The 18,019-nt window shown below is 39.4% G+C and overlaps 1 long non-coding RNA gene across 5 annotated transcripts; it reads left to right on the forward strand.

Annotated features, from left to right (window-relative positions):
• Window positions 1-231: 231 nt before the first annotated feature.
• Window positions 232-17,363, forward strand: LOC107499607. Of its 5 annotated transcripts, none has more exons than XR_001594310.2 (3): window positions 232-9,600; window positions 14,448-14,559; window positions 16,395-17,363. It is a non-coding gene; the product is annotated as an uncharacterized LOC107499607 (long non-coding RNA). The 5 variants fall into 5 exon arrangements; XR_001594312.2 differs by having other exon boundaries at window positions 16,516-17,363; XR_001594311.2 differs by having other exon boundaries at window positions 16,529-17,363.
• Window positions 17,364-18,019: the final 656 nt, after the last annotated feature.

Consider the following 18,019-nt stretch of genomic DNA (forward strand, 5'->3'; position numbering starts at 1 on the left):
GCCTGCGGTTCCTGCCCGGCCCATCCGCCCCCGGGAGCAGGGCCGGAGATGTGAATTGATGCGTGTGCAGGTTCAAGACCACACCTTTCCTGGTCACCTCTAAACTGTCCACCGTAGTGCTTTTGGGTAAGTGACCCAGGATGGCAGTGCCGACTGTAGGAAACGAGTGTGCGAGGGTGAGTGGGTGTGGTTGAAATGCTAAAAGCCTTATTTTCAAAATGAAAACGCGTGATTTTTTAAATTATTTCCGGAGAAGAATGCTTGGGGCGGGGGTGAAGTGGGGAGGGGGGATATAAAGTCCATTAGATAGCTGATGCACAGAGACCTGTCATTCGTTCCAGAAGTATCTCGCGAGACCCACCAGGTGCACGGCCTGGAGAAAGACCAGGATCCTTCTTTTGAGGAAGCTTACCTTCTAGTGTTGTGGTAGACGGATTTAGCAAACAAACAAGGTAACGACAGGTTGTGTAAGGCTCTGCAGGAAATGTGCAAGAATGATGAGAAACATTATGAGCTCTTTGGTAGAATAGGATGGCTAGAGAAGGCCACGAGAAGGAAGTGACAGTTGAGCAACCTCCTGAGAAAAAGACACACTGTACACTTAGACACAACTCTACATACAGACACTGTAGGTTCCAGAACCCCCTGAATAAGCTCACGGATTCCACATTAAGAACCTGTCCCTAAAAGCCCTTTAAGGGCTGTTTCTGTACTTCTGCAGTTTCGGGAGCTTTGCTCGTCCCTTAGAGTTCATAGCTAGGACTATGGCACTGATAAAAGGGGTTCAAGGCATGAATTAAGGAACTTCGGTTTCTAGAGTGTGAGGCATAACAGATGCTTGATCGCAGGGAGAATTATACCATCAGCTTGAAAGATAGTTTCTTCAACCTTTCACTTTTTCTCTTTCCATGTCACTATTTTTCTCATACCCGTGAATAAAATGTCATACGGGGATAAGAGGAGCTTAATCTTTCTAGAATATCATATTATGATCTGAACAAAGAATTAATGACATGTTTTGCTAAATCAGTTAGACAAAATAAAAAGCCGACTTGCAAGAGAGAGGACCTATTCAGGTAATAATGCTTTACCTGAGCAATACCAATAAACTCAATGATGTTTATTAAATATTAGTTTATATAATTGCATAATTATAGAAAGTTTGGCTAATATTAGGATGATTTCTCCTGCCCTTTTTCTTTCACTCTTTAACCACTTGTTTTGGCTCATACCAAACTAACAAATATTTTGTTGTGTCTTCTGGAAAAACTAGGAAGGAGCTCACACTGATTGAGTATCTACTATTAGAGCATTGTGCTTGCGCTTAAGTATATTACCCCGTTCAGTACTAGGACCCACCTTGAAATATGGGGATTATTATACCCATTTTGGTAACAAAGACATTGAGATTCAGAGAGATTGTGACTTGCTTAAGGTAACAAAACTGGTATCTGGAAGAATCAATATTTGAACTCAGATCTTTCTGACCCTAATTCCCTGTAGGCCATGTTGCTGTACTTTAATATTTAGGAGGGAAATAAAAGCAAAGTGGCCAAGCAGACTTCTATTTTGATGTTAGAGTTTTACTATGAAAATATACTTTAAGGTAGAGTGTAAACGAAGCAACTTTGGAACTTCTCTGTATTTTTACATCTCCCTCTATGGGATGTTTGCCATCTGGTTAGCACCCAAAAACCTACTTTACTTGTTTTAAGAGTTCATACTGTCATGTGTCCTTTGAACAATTTCAAGAGTGTTATAAAGTACAATTCTAACATTTTACATTGCAAGAGGGTCCTGATTGAATGCATCACTATGGATTATTCATAAGCAGTCTTTCCTTGCCCACTAAGTGATCTTTCTGCCAAAAATATGTGTTCCCAGATCTTTGTGGAATATTTTGACGTGTAAATGCCCCCAGGTCTGTGTGGGCGGGCTGCTCTAGGGACAATTTAATAGATGAAGGAAAATTTTGCAAGTATTTATACAATTTTGAGGAATGAGATAGTAGGATTTGTACATTTTTGTTCCTTCCATATCAGATCCTTCACATTTTTCTTAGATGATGTCAGGAAACAAAAATTTTCCAAGAGCAAACATTCATTTTTGTGGTTTTCACCAAATTAAGTTGTCTTTTGCAAATACAGTACTATGTTTTTTACTCTGTACACACCTCTGGAAAACATCATTAGTTCAAACAATAAAAATAAGATGCCACTTTTCAGAGCTTAATATTTTTATTAGTAAATGTGTGCGTGTGTGTTTTGGAAGCATTTTTAAAAGTTTGTCTAACTCTTTACAAACCTATGGAAACCTGAAAACAAGTCTTCAACTGTGTATATTTGTTTTAAATATAACAAATATTCTCCTTCTAAAAATTTCTTATCTAGATTTACTATTTTTTTTAATGTCTTCTTTATTCTTTTTGTTTGGAAATAATCGTAGACTCACAAGTAATTGCAAAAAAGAGTAGTTAGTCCTGTGTACAATTCACCCAATTTTCCCCATTGGTAGTATCTTACGTACCTATAATACATTATTAAAACTAGGAAATGACATCTAACTATCTTCTTCAGGTTTTTAGTTTCTTTTCATTTCATTATATCAAAAAATAATTTACCATTTTGCAACAATTCATTTCTATTATGTTTGATTTGGCTCTTTTCCTAATTTAGCAGATGACAAAGTCAACAGGCTTTCCATAGTGCTCGTCTGGAATTACAAGTTTACTAAAAAATTCTGTGGGTCAGCACACTTAAAAATTATTCATTTGTAAGAGTTTTGCTTTTTTGCTTTTTTTCTTCTTATACTGTTCCATATCATCCTGCCCTAATAAACCCATAAATTTATACAACCTGTGCATGTGTGTGTTTTAATTCATCCTGTGACCACTGAAATGTTTTCAAAGAGATTGCTATTAAAGTAAAAAGAAATAAGAATGCAAAGCTCCTCATTTGACTGAAAAAAAAAAAGTTTCTAAACATCCAAGTAAGAGTGCTATGTTCTGTTAGTTCAGAAGTCGGATCTCGTTTATGGCTAGTTCTGGCTCTGCATGGCTTCTAGCCAGAGCAGCTCATACTTTACTCCACGAGCGAGTAAACAAAGGAAAGGAAAGATGTGGAACTTACTTTCTCCTGTCTTAGTGATGAGGAAAGGTTGATGAGAGGGGAGAATTTGAGATTTTGTGTAGGTATCAATTACATGTGAATGCCTAATCACAGATAATCAAGTGATGGCTCTTTTGCATTATATAGTTATTATAAATGAGTAATCAAACATCCTTCATATTATGACTCTATTTATTTTTTATTATGGCTCATTTAGCAAACTTATTCATCTACTGTGTACCAGACACCCAGTTGGCACTAGTAACACAGAGACACAACAGGATCTATTTTTAAATGAGTATTAAGCTCTTATTATGTGCCAGGTACTTCCTAGATGCTAAAGATCTAATGGGAAGTAAAAATAAAGCTGTTTCCTTCTCTTATTAAACTTAAGTGTCTGGTAAGGGAGACAAATGATCACACAAAAGTAATTTTATAATCCTAATAGGTATTACTAAGAGTGAGTATGTGGTAGATGAGGGCATTAAAATGGAACTCAGCCTAATTTGGGGTGTCACAAATGGCTTCTCCCAGCAAGAGGTGCTTTGAACCAATATTTAAAACTGCCTCAGAGTGAATTTGATGTAGAAGTAGAGGAAGAGCAAGAAAGAATGTAAAAACCTCATGATGGAACCCATAGGGTTCCAGAGTCTGAAAAGAAATGAGGGGGATAATGTAAGATGATTCTAGAGAATTAAGTACTGGCCCACCATACAGGGTCTCATACACTTGGTAAAGATCCCTATCTTTATTTGGAAACAATTCAAACCAATTGAAGAGTTTTTATTGGGAATAACATGATTTGTGTTTTCAAAAGATCACTCCGGCTTCAATGAGAATTCATTTTTTAAATAAATATGTACTGAGTGCCCACAATGGGCCAAGTACTAGTCTGTGCACTGAGTACACAGCAGTGGAAAAAAATGGAAAGAGCCCCTACTTTTGAAGATCTTATAGAAAATACACCAATAGTACACAAGATGATGAGAAGTGCTATAAAGAACTGGGGTAAGAATAAAAGGGGAGTGTGGTCTTGATATTTTATTAGTTTGAACCATTTAAAATTACTGATCTTTTTACATCAGTTTTTTTTTTAACCTCAGAGAAGACCTCTAATGAGGTGATCCAAAGAAAGGTAAGTGATCCAAAGAAACATAAGTCATACAAATACCTGGAAGAAGAGCATCCCAACCAAAAGGACAGCAAGTACAAAAGCCCTAAAGTAAGAATGCACTCTGCCATATTTGAGCAACAAGGAGGCCAGTGTGGCCGAAGGGTAATGGACAAGATGGAAGAATAGCGTAATAGGGACCATGGTAAGAAATTGGCTTTTCCTCTTCGAAGTAAGCTATTGAATAACTTTCAGCAGAGGAGCTATATAATCTGTCATTTTTTTAAAAGGACCATTCATGGTAGAATCTAGACGATGGGTATACAGATAGATCATTTAAATTCTTCCAACTTTGCCGTATATTTGAAATACTTCCTAATAAAATGAGAAGATTGTTTTAGCTACTGTATTGTGAATAGATTTTAGAGGAGGCAAGGGTGAGGTCAGGAAGACCAGTTAGGCTATTGCAGTAATTCAGGTACCAATGGAGGTAGTAATAAGTGATTAGATTCTGAATAAATTTTGAAGATAGAGCCAATAAGTTTGCTTATGGAATGAATTTGTGAGATGTGAGAAAAAGAAAAAAGATCACATGTAAGGTTTTAGACCCGAGCAGCTGAAAAGTGGGGTTGCCATCTACTGAAATTTGGAAGGGAGCCTAGGCCAAGGAGGTTTGGAGGAAAAGACTTTTTGGACAAGGTGAGTTTGAGGTACATGTTGGACATCTAAGTGGAGATATCAAAGAGGCAATTGAATGTACAAGTCAGTAATTCAGAGGAAATATCCACGTAGGAAATACAAATGTATGAATCCACCTGAAGATTGGGAATACAAGTACCAGTGCCTTGAGAATGAAACAGAGTTTAACCTAAAGCCTGTTACTCATACTTTTATTATAGGCTGACTTTATAGAGAGCTATCAGTTACTTTATATTGCCTTTCAGAATATTTATAGGCATTACTGTCTGCAGTTCACTTATGTTCTCCAGACTTTAGATTTCTGATTTTGGTCTCGTCTTCTCAAGTATATTATACATTTCTTAAGAAAAAGTCTATATAATGCCATATTCTTAGAAGACATTTTACAATGTTCATATAATAAAGCATTCTAATATAGAGTTTTTAAATTTTTTTTATTGTCATAAAGCATCAATTTTCCTATAAGTCTTTAGGTACTCCTAGCTGTCCTATGAAAATAAAAGTAGAGTTAGAATTTTTGATCTTTTGCCACTCATGCTTATATCATCAGACAAAAGAGACCTTAAGAAAAAAAAAAAAAAGAAAAGGCTCAGCTTTCCTCTTCTATACTGTCTTTATACTCAGACTTCATGTCCAGCAAGACTTTACTCCAGGAAGAAAGTAGTCCCTAGATTCACTAATTGAACCAACATGGGTGACCTGTCCATCCCTTAAATTAACTGTAGCTAGGAAAATTCTGTGCCGTGATTGGCCAAATGTGAGTCATATGCTTTGCCTCTGATCCACCCAAAGAACACAGGCTCTAGGAAAGGAGTGGCTGCCCAGAATTAAAAATGGAGTATTGTCACCAAAATAAGGAAATGGATATCGATGGTCAGAAACCAACACATACTACACCAAGTAACTCAAAGGCCTAGGTGTTGTTCCTTCCTTAAGCTTATAAAAGAAGTTATTAATACCATGGCACCCACTTTGAATCTCTTCCAGTTCCATACACAATAGTGCATTTTCTGCTGAATCATTAGCCTGTCAGATGTTCACTTGTCATTGATGAGTGAACATCACAAAAAGTAAGTGTATGAATATAGAACTTAACCAGCTGGAAGGGTCAGTATTTCAGCACATCACTTTCCAGGTTACTCCCACGTAGGTATTGCAGGTAGTTTCTTGTTCTACCATTCTTTCCTATTGTCTGCCTGAAACATTTTTATTTGCCCTCAATACCCTGGGGGCAGGGTGGCTGCTACCTAAAATGCCTGGGAAACCATCGTAGAAGCAAGTGACAGTGAATCCGCTTAAGCTCATCTTCCAGAAGGACATTTTACACAGTGCAAAATCTTGAGAGCAAAATGTGTCTGCAGATATGTCTGTTTTCAGCTTTTTTTCAGCATCACTATTTCCATTTCTACACCAACAGATCGCTTCCACCATAAGATGTTTGACGTAACATGCATTTTTAACACTTTAGTTCATTTTGCTGCAGGAAATGGATAGCTTTGGTGTGAAGAGAATGTTGGCTCTGTTATTCTGGAATCTGGGATGGCTTCTCTAGTTTGCTGCTTCCCTGAACACCAAACATAACATTCTCTGTTCTAGGACCTGCTTCAAGTTGGTCATAAGACTGGCAGAAAATCAAACCAAACTAAATGAATAGTTGTTCAAGTTAATCTCACATCCTGGGGCTGTGCATGCCATTGAATAGCCCGCTTTTATTAAGCACGATTCTGATCAGAATCACTGGCCTGTAGTCCTCTTCATCAGAATTGTATGTGTGAAAATTGGATTTGGGTCTGGTTACTTGAAAAATAAATATGATAATGGAATATAGCTATTAAAATTCTCTATTATAGGATAAGGTGACATAGGATACTGTTAACAATGTATTTAAATGTAAAAAGTAGGTTACCAAACAGTATGTTCTAGGTGATTCCAATACTGTTCAGTATTACACAGACATAGAGAAATACTGGAAAAGACACCCAAATGTTAACCTTAAGAAATGGAATTATCAGTGATTTGCTTTGATTTGGTTGTTTGCTTTTCAAAACGTTTCTGGATGGAATTGCATCTGTCTTTAGATAAATCAATTCTTAAAGAAAAATAGCTTTATAATACCAATACCCTAGTCAAAACATACAAAATATGTAACCAAAAAATAGATCTAATTATGATTCTCAGTGCTCAAAACCGTTGTAGTTTTTTCTCTTACATAAATCAGTTGTTAAATTGCATTTTAAAAGAAACTTACTGGATGCTGGGAGTAAATGAGCAATACAGGTGTGGTTTCTGCTCTTGTAAAACTGTCTTGTGGAGATACAGCAAGTAAGCTAATAGAAACAATCCAGCATGTCATGGTTAATAACAGTTTGGTACAGTCTCTGTTAGAACACCTAACCCTCCTTTTCCACACGAAATCTGGCTGCGGTACATGAGCTGACAAGCACATTGCACTCACACAGTGACACTCACTGTTAGTGCTTCAGTTTGAGCCACATCCCCATCTTTGTCCACATAGCAGCATTCAGTTCAGTTATTAGAATGGTGTTCAGCTATTTGAGTATATATTTGCTTTTGTTTTATAAAAAAATGAAAGTGCAAATGCTAGTTATAGGAATGTAGGTCTCATAAATGTAATTTGAATGCTATAAAGATTGAAATCATTAGGCGTGCCAGAAGCAATATATTGTTAGCCTCAATTAGACAACCAGACAGTCATGAAACAAAGGCCAGTAAACTGAGTGAAGGAAAAGAAGAAAATCAGATAACAAAAACAACCCTAGAAACATTTATTGTTAAAGGTGGCACCTAAAAATTTAGATATATTAGAGATCTTGATCTTTATAGTTCTGCAAGAAAAGATTCCTCTTAAAGCGTGTACGTTTGTCGTTTGATTTTTAGGTAGATTTTTAGATATGCCTTAAGTTTGAAAGTCGGGAACTGCCTGTGGTGGCTTACCATTGCCTACTTATCACATCAATGTTGTTTAAACTAGTAAGTTTATAATGATACTGAGAAAAGAAAGAATTTATAAGTCTCCTATAGAAGTTGCTATGGTAAGTCACTAAATTTTATGGTAATGATCACCTGTGGCAAATTTTTTTCTACTCTCCAAAATATTTTGAGTTTGAATCCAATTAAGCCCCTAAATATAGGGGAAAAGGAGGAGAAAGGAGTTTTTAAGGAGAAGGGAGAATGAACAATAGAGGGAATTGTCAACACCAAGAATATGTAAAGTTCTATAGGACAAATGATAAGATTTCTTCAACAAATAAGTTACCCTAATAAATTAAAAGAGTTTTAAGAGACCTAACAAACATAGTATGTGGATCCCCATTTGACCAATTATAAAGAAACATTTTTTAAACAATAGGAAAATTTGACCACAGACTGGATTTTAAATGATATTAAGGGATTATTATTAAGGGTCAATGATTTTGTCAGTGTCATACGACATTATGGTTGAGTTTTTAAAGACCGTCTTTTGCCTATTAGAGACATATAGTGTATAATGTAGGGATAAAATTTTATGATCTCCAGGATTTCCTTCAAAATATTTCAGAGGGAAGGGTGGAAGTGGCAGGGCAAGATTAGGTGAGGATCGGTAAGTGTTAAAGCTGAGCGAAAGGCATACGGGAGGATGGGACATAATACCATATTCTCTACTTTGTGTGTGTTTTAAATTTTCCATAGTGGAAACACACACGTGTGTGTGTGTGTGTGTGTGTGTGTGTGTGTACAAAGAAACTTTCAGGCAGTTTATTTCTACACCTGACTTGTGCCCTGGAGAATAGACTGAGTGAATGAATGCAAAGAACTGTAACAGTGGGATCTCTGAGCCAGGTGGTGTGGGCACACTTGTCTAAATGTAAATTCCTGAGGAAAGAAGCATCTCCTTTTCTTTGTTGTGAAACCACTGAGGGGAAGTGCCACCGTGCCAGTAACAGACACCGTAAGGAAAGGAAGCTCAATTCAAGTCACTTCTTTCACAGCGCCTGTATGTCCACAGGTGATCAAAGGAGAGGTAGCTGAAGCTTTCACTGACACCTGAAGCTTAGGACTAAGTTGGGACGTAATTATCTCAACTAGGGCTTCATTAGGTAGAAAAACACTGCGTTCGAATCCTGTGTATCAGCAGCGGAAGTTGACAAGGGCCTTGCTTTCCAAGGGCACAGCTTAGGAATGTTTCAGAGTCAGCAATGACACCAGGCTCCCAGATTCCACAGCAGCAAGGGTACCACCTTCTAGAGCAGCCAGCTGTGATTGTGATCACTGGGCTTCCTAGACACACGAGGGAAGGAGGTGGAACCAGAAGAGGAGACCTAGAATTCCCACTAAGCCAGGCATGTAGAGCATGTGTTGACAAACCAGAGACATCCCTATGGTGAGACATGCATTCTTCAGCTGGTGAAGCAAGGTTTACTCATTACCCAGTTTTCGTATTGCACAACTGTATCATTATAGTTTATGGAAACAACTCTGACTATGATTCAGAGGTATGACCGGAGTATTTCTCTCACTCCCTTGTCCCTTGCGTAATCTCGGGCAGGTTGCTCTTCTTTAAATTAGGATAATAAATACCTTGCCTTTCTATCTCCAGGGTTGTTGTGAAGATCTTACGAGATATGGAACTGTAATTTCTGTGAACCATCACATGCCATACAAATGTTAGGCATCATTATTACTGTAAGTGACTAGGTGATTTGTATCTGAAAGCCCCTTATTTTCTTTTGATTCTTTGTTAACAATAACTGTCTAATTAGTACATTATAAGATTAGATAATAAAAAACAACTGCAGAGAAGTTTAGCATATAGCATGATCTTCCTGCATTTATAGGAATTCCTGGGAATAAGAAAATCTTATCCAGTTAATGTCTTGTAGTCATATCCTTGAATATATGCTCATCAACTGAAGAGACAAATAAGTCACTATATATTTCAGAAATAATGCCTATTACTATTTTATAATCTCAATTTTATAAGTCAATATTTCTTCTGTTTAACAATGTATAATCAATTGAAGAACTAGAGCAGGAATTGGCGAACTACGTCCCATGGAATAAATCTGGCCACCACCTCCTTCTGTATGGCCTGCAAACTAAGAATTTTGACATTTCGAAATAGCTTTTTTAATTGAAAGAACAATAGTTTATGACATGAAAATTATATGAAATTAAAATTTCAATGTCTATTTATTGGGACACAGCCACATGCATTTGTATATGTACTATCTATAGCTAATCTAGCAGTTGAGTAGTTGTGAGAAAAACTGTATGGACCATGAGCCTGAAATATTTATTCTCTGCCCCTTTACAGAAAGTTTGCCTATCTCTAGAATAGAGGATTCAAGGGAACAAATTAAAACTTTTTTCTATGTTACTAGCTATCTCTTAGGATAAATAAACCTGGAATGTATGGACTCAAATTACATATGTGCAATAAGATAAATGTATAGTTATGATTTTAATATGCAATGACTAGTTTTGACCCAATTTAAAAATTTGTATTTAGAAAATATAATAAATATAAATAGAATACATAAATTTTTTAAAATGTTTCCATTTTGCTCAATGTTGGTGGTAAACACAATAAGGAGTATAATTCTCTGATTAACACAATAGAATCTGACTCTGGCTAAGGAAGAAAGGGAGGTTTATTGGAACAAAGATTCTTGAGCAGTTCCAGAATTGAGGGAAAAACTGGAGATCATGACTTTGTGAAGGACAGGAAACTGGAAAACTCCTAGGCCTTCTCCCAGGGCGCTTCCACAAGGCTTCTGGAGCCTTCCATTTGAATTTTGGGGAGAAATAAACGGATGGGCCCAGTTTATGGCCCAGTAGCCAAAGAGGTGGAGTAATATGATTGGGAGCCTCCCTGGAATTCCATGGAGAATGAGAAAGAACAAAGGGGAAGAAAGGAGGGGGAAGAGATGCCAGGCAGACAAGTACCAATAGATGTACTCACAGGGAGTTTGTCAGGAAACACGGACTTTAATCCTAACTTTAGCACCAAGTGGATGAACGTAATGTCATCTCCTTCGGCTCCAGTTAGGGGTACTCTCGGTATATGTTAGCATAAAAGCAGGCATATAATTAGACCCACTTGCCATAAAGCTACTTATTGGCCACAGCACATAAAACTCTTATCCTCAGAACAATATTTTTAGGTTAAATAACAATATCTTTCCAAGAATCGAATTAAAAGATAATTGTCCGCTATCCCTCCATTCAACATTGCACTAGAGTTTTCAGCCAGTACAATAAGAAAGAAAAAAGATATAAGGAATGTAAAGGAAGAAAAATGTTATCGTTTTTTACAGTGTGATTATACACATAATATTCAAAATCTATATTACAATTAGTGAATTGAGTTATGTCATTGGATAAGGATCAGTATACAAAATTTCATTTCTATACCAGCAACACAATAACAAAAATAAATGAAAAAATTTAAATGGCACTATTTACAACTCCTATATTAAATATGAAGTAGTAAATGAAAGATGTGTAGCCAAATTTATCAAATTATCTATAGATTAATGCAATCCCAATGAAAGTCCCAGAAGATTTTTTTAGTGGAAATTGACAAACTGATTCTAACATTTATAAAGAAATGCAAAAGGTAAAGAATAGCTGAGGTAATTTTGCAGAAGAAAAACAAAGCTGAAGGATTTATGCAACCAGATATCAAAACTAGTAGGACGACCAACTGTCCTTGTTTGACAGGGGTTGGGCAGTTTCCTGGGATATAATAGTTCTGCTTTACACCCCAGAAAGTTACATGTATCAAATCGTTATGTTGTACACCTTCGACCAATACAATGTCATGTGTCACTTACATCTCATTAAAACTGGGGTGGGGAGGAATCAAAATGTACTGGGGAAAACAGAACAAGTCAGTCAACCTAAGACTTAGTATAGAGTTATAGTTATTAAGGCAGTGTGATATTGGCACAACTATGAACAACTAAACCAGTAAAAGAGAACAGAGAGGCCAGAAATAGACCCATTCTCGTTTTGTCACTTGACTATGCTAAAAACAGCACAGCAGTAGTCCATTTGGGAAAGGATGGTCATTTCAATAAACGAAGCTGGATAATTGGCTATCCATATTAAAAACAAGCTTAAGTCCTAACTCATAACACAAAAAATAAACTCCAGGTGAAATGTATGTCTAAGTATGAAAGGTAAAATAATAAAGCTTTTAGGAAGAAGATGGAATATCTGTATGACTGTGTTATGGAAAGAGATTTCCTAAGTAAGACACAGCATATGCTAAAATAAAAGGAAAAAATTGATAATTGGACTAAATTAAATTTAAATGCTTGTATTCACTGAAAACTTTAAGAAAGTAGAAAAGCAAGCCACAGAGTAGTATATGTGATAATGTTTATATATTACATATAATTATATGTATTAAATATAATTTATACATAAAATATGTACAAATGCAAATGTGTTTATGTCATATAAATATGTTTGTATTAAAATATAAAATATATAATAAATATATCTTATCTGTAAATTACATATATCTTTTACTCTATATGTGTGTATCTAGATCAATATCTACATCAGAACCTATATATATCATTTGTTAGATAAATATCTGACAAAGAACTCATATAGCATGTAAAAACAACTCCTATAAATCAATAAGAAAAAGACCTATGAAATGGTGCTTGACTTTATTAGTCATCAGAGAGATTCAAGTTAAAACCACTATGAGATAATACTCTATATCCAATACAATACCTAAAGTGGAAAAGACAGGCAATTCCAAGTGCTGGTAAGGATATGGGGCAACTATAACTTCCACACATTGTTAAAGGAGTATCAAATAGTACCGCCATTCTGGGAATGTCTACTAAAGGTGAACACATTCATACTCCAAGACCCATAGAATCCACTTCTAGGTATCTAACATACATTTTTCTTAATGGGTTTAGAGTTAAGGTCACAAATTCAAATGCATATCGAGAGAGGTCAGGCAAGTCATGTCAGCTGCTGACCAGAAGGGCACTTTCGGCGGAAGTGATTTAAGCATATTTGCTGGACACTTTGGCATCGGTGCCCTTCAATTTCATTTAATTTCCTCTGTAAACAGCCCCCACTGCTATATCTAGACCTCAAGGTTCTGCCTTTCTTTCTCGGTGGCTGCTTGCTCTGGGTAGACACCTTACCTGTACCAGGTGCCATGGATGGAGCAGGTCCCCTGCCCAGATCCCCTTGCAGGGCAGGGAGCCATCCCTCAGCTGCTGTGAATGTTGCCTGCAAGCAGCTTACAACTGCCCTCTTCTCTTGAATCACTTTGGCCCAAAATGCTTGAGAAACTGCCCTCCCCTGGAAGCACCCCATACCCAATAACTAATGGAAATGGGGGTTCCCAGGGCAGGCTCCATTGCTTCAAGATGAGGTAGCTGCAATACCACTTGCTCTCCAGACTCCACTGTGGGGCCAGGCTGAAGCTAGACTTGCTTAGTTCTATCTTCGCTGCATCCTGCTTCCCTCCCTGCCTTACAGATTTCTCCCACGAGCACTCCCCCGTAAATCACTTGCACTAGATCCTTCTGCTTCTAGGGAACCCAAGCAAAAGCATAGAGACCATAAGATCTTTCCCCAAAGAGTCAGCAAACCTAGGCACTGAAACCATCATATCAATGGCAACACAACTATGTACTTGTGGAACTCCATTTCTTCCCTTGTTGAGCTGTGCTTCTTGGCTTTCCTTTGATTTTGTAAAAGCCCCCAGGAGCTTTCCAGTAATTCTCCTTTTGTTTAAAGTCAGCCCAAGTCCATTTCTCATCCCCGAAACCAATATAACCTTAACTAATGTGATAGGCGATCCAGGCCTGACCTGACATAGCTCTGGAGATATGACTCAGTGCTTGGTGGGATAACATCAGTTGGAATCCTAAAGGGAAAAGTTAATTGATCACTCTCCTATTCCTTTGGCATCAGTGACTAGAATCCTTCAGGAATTCGTCTTGCCGAGGAGCTAATTTGTTACCCAGGGCTCTTTCCCTGAGACCTCCATTCCCTTGAGGCAAAGAGAGCTAAATTCCTTCCACTGATAATCATCCTCTCACATCTCTTTGTTTCCAGGCCTGTTCAGGAAGGCTCTAGAATCTCTCTGAGGCTTCTGATTCCTAAAATGTACTTTTCTCCATCCTCTTATTCTCTCCGTGTGTGTGCACGCATGTGCAGTGCGTTTGCACACGTGCTGGAAAAGCAGGAGTGAGGGGGTGGGGAAGCCACAGGAGGGTGGGCAGATTTCAACGCACTCGACTGTGGGTTATAACGAGAGGGTGACACGACGCAGGCCTGGTTCGTTCCGCTCAGAATTATTCACTGATTTGTCAGAAAATTGATCCTTCCGACCCACACTTTTCTCTCTCAGCTTTTGTGGAAGCCCGTGCTTGTGCCTCTATAGCAATTTTACGTAGTTTAGCCCAAGACAGGTTTCATCCCAAGCCCAATGTGGAGATGGCAGGATAATATTTTAAGGCAGTAACCTGCATTCCATTTTCCAGCGGACATGGCCTCCTCTCTCCCTCCTCCATTCAGGCAAACGTGCAACAGGGGAGACATGCTGCAGAGTGAAGACTGAATGTTGACAAGTCTCCAGCTTCTTCCTAATGACAGGTAGGTACCATAAACTGATGGTCCACCAATCTTAGGGCACCCACAGGTGAGGTTTGGCCCACACGTTACTTTTTAAAAGTGCAGGTTTGGCCACATAGGGCTCACCTTTCCAGTCTACCACAGTCTCCCAACACTCCCTGTTGACATTACCTTCTGTGTGCACCTCTGTGCACCAGGCCGAAACCATCATGGAAGATGATGTTAATAGGTTAGGTTCCCCAGGAAGCAAACATTCTCCTCTCTGAGGAAGAAGCAGGAAGACTCAGAGGGGAAGGTTTCCTTCGGAGGAGGGAGAGCCTGGGGTTATAGTCGATGACGAGCCAGCGTCTATTCTTAGCATCATGGAGAATAGGAAGCAGTAGATTCCACAGTTCAATTCTGGACTCTGGGGACTGGAGCCCACTTGGGTCCAAATGCCTGAGGAGGTGGGGCAGCTACAGAAGGGGCTGTGTTGAAGGAGCAGTGTTCCTAAGATGGGAGAGAGAAAGAGGGGTGTATGTGAGGGCCTAAAGTCACAGTGAGGAAATGCTCCCTCCCAACCACCTTTTTAACTGTTCTTCCCCTTTCCCACGTGATTCATCCACTGAACAGATATTAAGTGTCCATTATATGTCAGGCATTGTTCTAGGGGCTGAGGATACAGCACTGAACAGACTTGTGGGACTCATATCGTGCAGAGTGAATCTCCCTCCTTCTTCCCCTCCCTCCCTCTCTCTCTCCCTCTCCCCATCCCCTGTCTCTCTCTCCATCTCCTCATCCAGATTCTGATGTGTTTCCAAACACCCCACCATGCTTTACCTCTTCAGGTACCTTGATACCCCTTTGCCTTGAACAAGATAGAGACAACTTTTTTCTTATTGTCTCTTCATATATACTTCTAGAATGTTAGCTCTGAGAAAGCTGTGAGAGTTGATGAGGGTCTCCTACCTTCAAGAAAGAGGTTGGAAACAGAGACCCAGAGGAGTGAGTAATCCTCTCCCTGCCTTGTAACCGTTTACTGACTCTCTGATCCCCCACAAGAATATAAGGTCCAGTAGGGCAGGGACTTCATCTCTTTGGTCACTGCTGTGTCCCAAGTAGTGCCTTGAGAAGTGCCTGGAACATCGTAGATTCTCAATACCTGCTTGTAGAATGACTGAATGGATGGATGAATGAATGAATGAATGACCAGCCAAGTAGTTAGGGACAGAGTCGGCCTCAGGTGCCACATGTCTTGAATCCCTGTCCAGGCTCTTTCCAAAACTAGGTTAGCAGAGGGAAAGTCAGCATTTTTTGTAAGGGCTTTTAACCAAAAACTAAGAGGGGGGAAAAAAGCATAACAGGATATTCAATGACCAGAATGGCTTTAAGCACATATGACCATGGCAGAAGTCTGGAAGAGCCTGACCGAGTGGAGGCGGCCTTGAGCTGTGTGCAACTCATTCTCGCCTAGGAATAGACATATTCTAGGGGTAAAGGGCTCCCCGGGGAAAGTGTCCCACTTACCTATAGTGGCTCAGCCCCTTGATGTCCTCTTCCTCCACCCAACATGGAGCCAGTCTCTCTGCTCTTACCCGGCCTATGGTGAGGTGCTTAGCAAACCTACAATTTAAAAGCCTCAGTAATTGGCGCTAAGGAGTTTACAGACCTTGGGAGAAGACGACATCTGTGCTTCTGAAACGAGCACAATGATGGCCGTGACAGTGATTTCTCTGCACACAATTTAAATAACAATGTTAGGCAGGACAGGTAGGTGAGAGGCCACCATGGGAGAAGACAGTAATGTTGGTCTGAGGCTTGACAGAAGGGAGGCGAGGCTCCTGCTCAGCATCCCTTCCTCCTCCTTCTGATTGCAGCACCTTGATTGTCCCTCGAGAAACTGCCCTGACCCACTACACAGTCTTGGTGGGATTATCAGTTCAAGTGCTATGGCCAAAGGATATGTGCGACTGAGTAACCCACATTGGGCTATTCCAGCTTTTTCTTCCAGGAATTTGAATCTTGAGTATGGAAACAGAGGATGCAATATCTATCCCTTTGGAGGCTCCTTGAAGGGGCTGCCTATTAACTCCGCCTACACAGACTCCTCGGGTACCCTTATTCCTCGACCTTCTGGGCCTGCCAGGTCAGATTCTGTAAATTCTGTGAGCTTTCCCATATCATTCCAATGAGATCTTTTAAAGGTCGGTTTCTGTTGCTGGCAACCCAAGAACTCTGAACAAAAAAAAAGTTCCTGGAAGATGTGGGATATGAGACTTGCCTGAATAGCTGGGAAGGATGAGTAGCTTATTCCAGATGCGGCGGACGTTATCCACAAAGCCTCTGAAGAACTTTCCTCGGCCTGGCTCAAGAGGAGACTTCAAGGAAGTGTGAGAAATCAGATGGAAGATGCGGAGCTAGAGTGGGAAAGTCCTCTCCTGCTTGCCTAGAGGGTGCAGGGCCTGTCTCCTACAGCAGGGGTTTCCGTTGTGTTGGACACTTGTCTGGGCCACAGTGAGAGCTACAGATGGAGTTAAACCAAGCAACACCGGAAAGAGACAAGGGCAGGATGGGCCAAGGAAGTGAGTTGTGCTAGGAAGTATCATCCACTTGGTGAGCTGAGGCAGCAAAGAGTCAGGAACGATTACTGAAGAGAAACAAGAGCTACGGAAGGGGCAGAATATGAGAATGCAGTGACGGTAAGGAACCAAATGGACCCTTGTGCCGGTCCGCCTGGATTGGACTCAAAGCTCCATCACCAACTTTGGATGATTGATTTCTTTACCCCAAAATGCTCTCTACCACGGCTTAATTTAGTGACTAATAAAAAACAAACACTCAATAAACGATGGCTAGTGTTATTATTTTTATCAATAAAATTTTATTATATTAATTCAAATTGTTAATTAGCAATTATTATTATTACCAGTTCAACTTCAGATCCAGAGCCACAGACCACCCCTGCATGCGCGCCCATCAATACACAAAACATATGGTTACATTTCAGAAATAGTCCCGGGGCCCAGCCTGAAATGAAAGACTAATACACCTGAGACAAAGCCAATAAGACGTCATAAAAGAAAAGATGCAACAAATGTAAATTTCTACCATTATGTTAAAGGGAAATGGCAGTCTGAGACACTGAGCTGTGGTATGAACAGGGACCCAGGTGACCAGCAGAGTTGGGACAATAACCTGGGATACTTCCAGTTTTGATAGGATTCTTGGAAACTAGTTACAAATATAGCCCATGCTGCTGAATGGGAGTGGGATGGTTCCTGAAGTACCAAGTGAGCTGAAGGAATCGGACCTGAAAATGTGACTTGCATTATTAAAATAATTTTATTTATCGCTCTTTAAGAAGATGGAGTAATGGACAAAGCGCTGGCCTGGGAGTTAGGAGTCCTGGGGTCCACAGAGAGTCTATTAGGACGTCTAGTAAGTGATTCACTTTTCCGAAGCCTGGCTTTTCCTTGTTCGTAACCCCTGACCGTGGCATGCA

The sequence above is a fragment of the Rousettus aegyptiacus genome, unplaced genomic scaffold (assembly GCF_014176215.1).
Source record: "Rousettus aegyptiacus isolate mRouAeg1 unplaced genomic scaffold, mRouAeg1.p scaffold_m13_p_4, whole genome shotgun sequence".
In the NCBI taxonomy this organism is placed as follows: domain Eukaryota; kingdom Metazoa; phylum Chordata; class Mammalia; order Chiroptera; family Pteropodidae; genus Rousettus; species Rousettus aegyptiacus.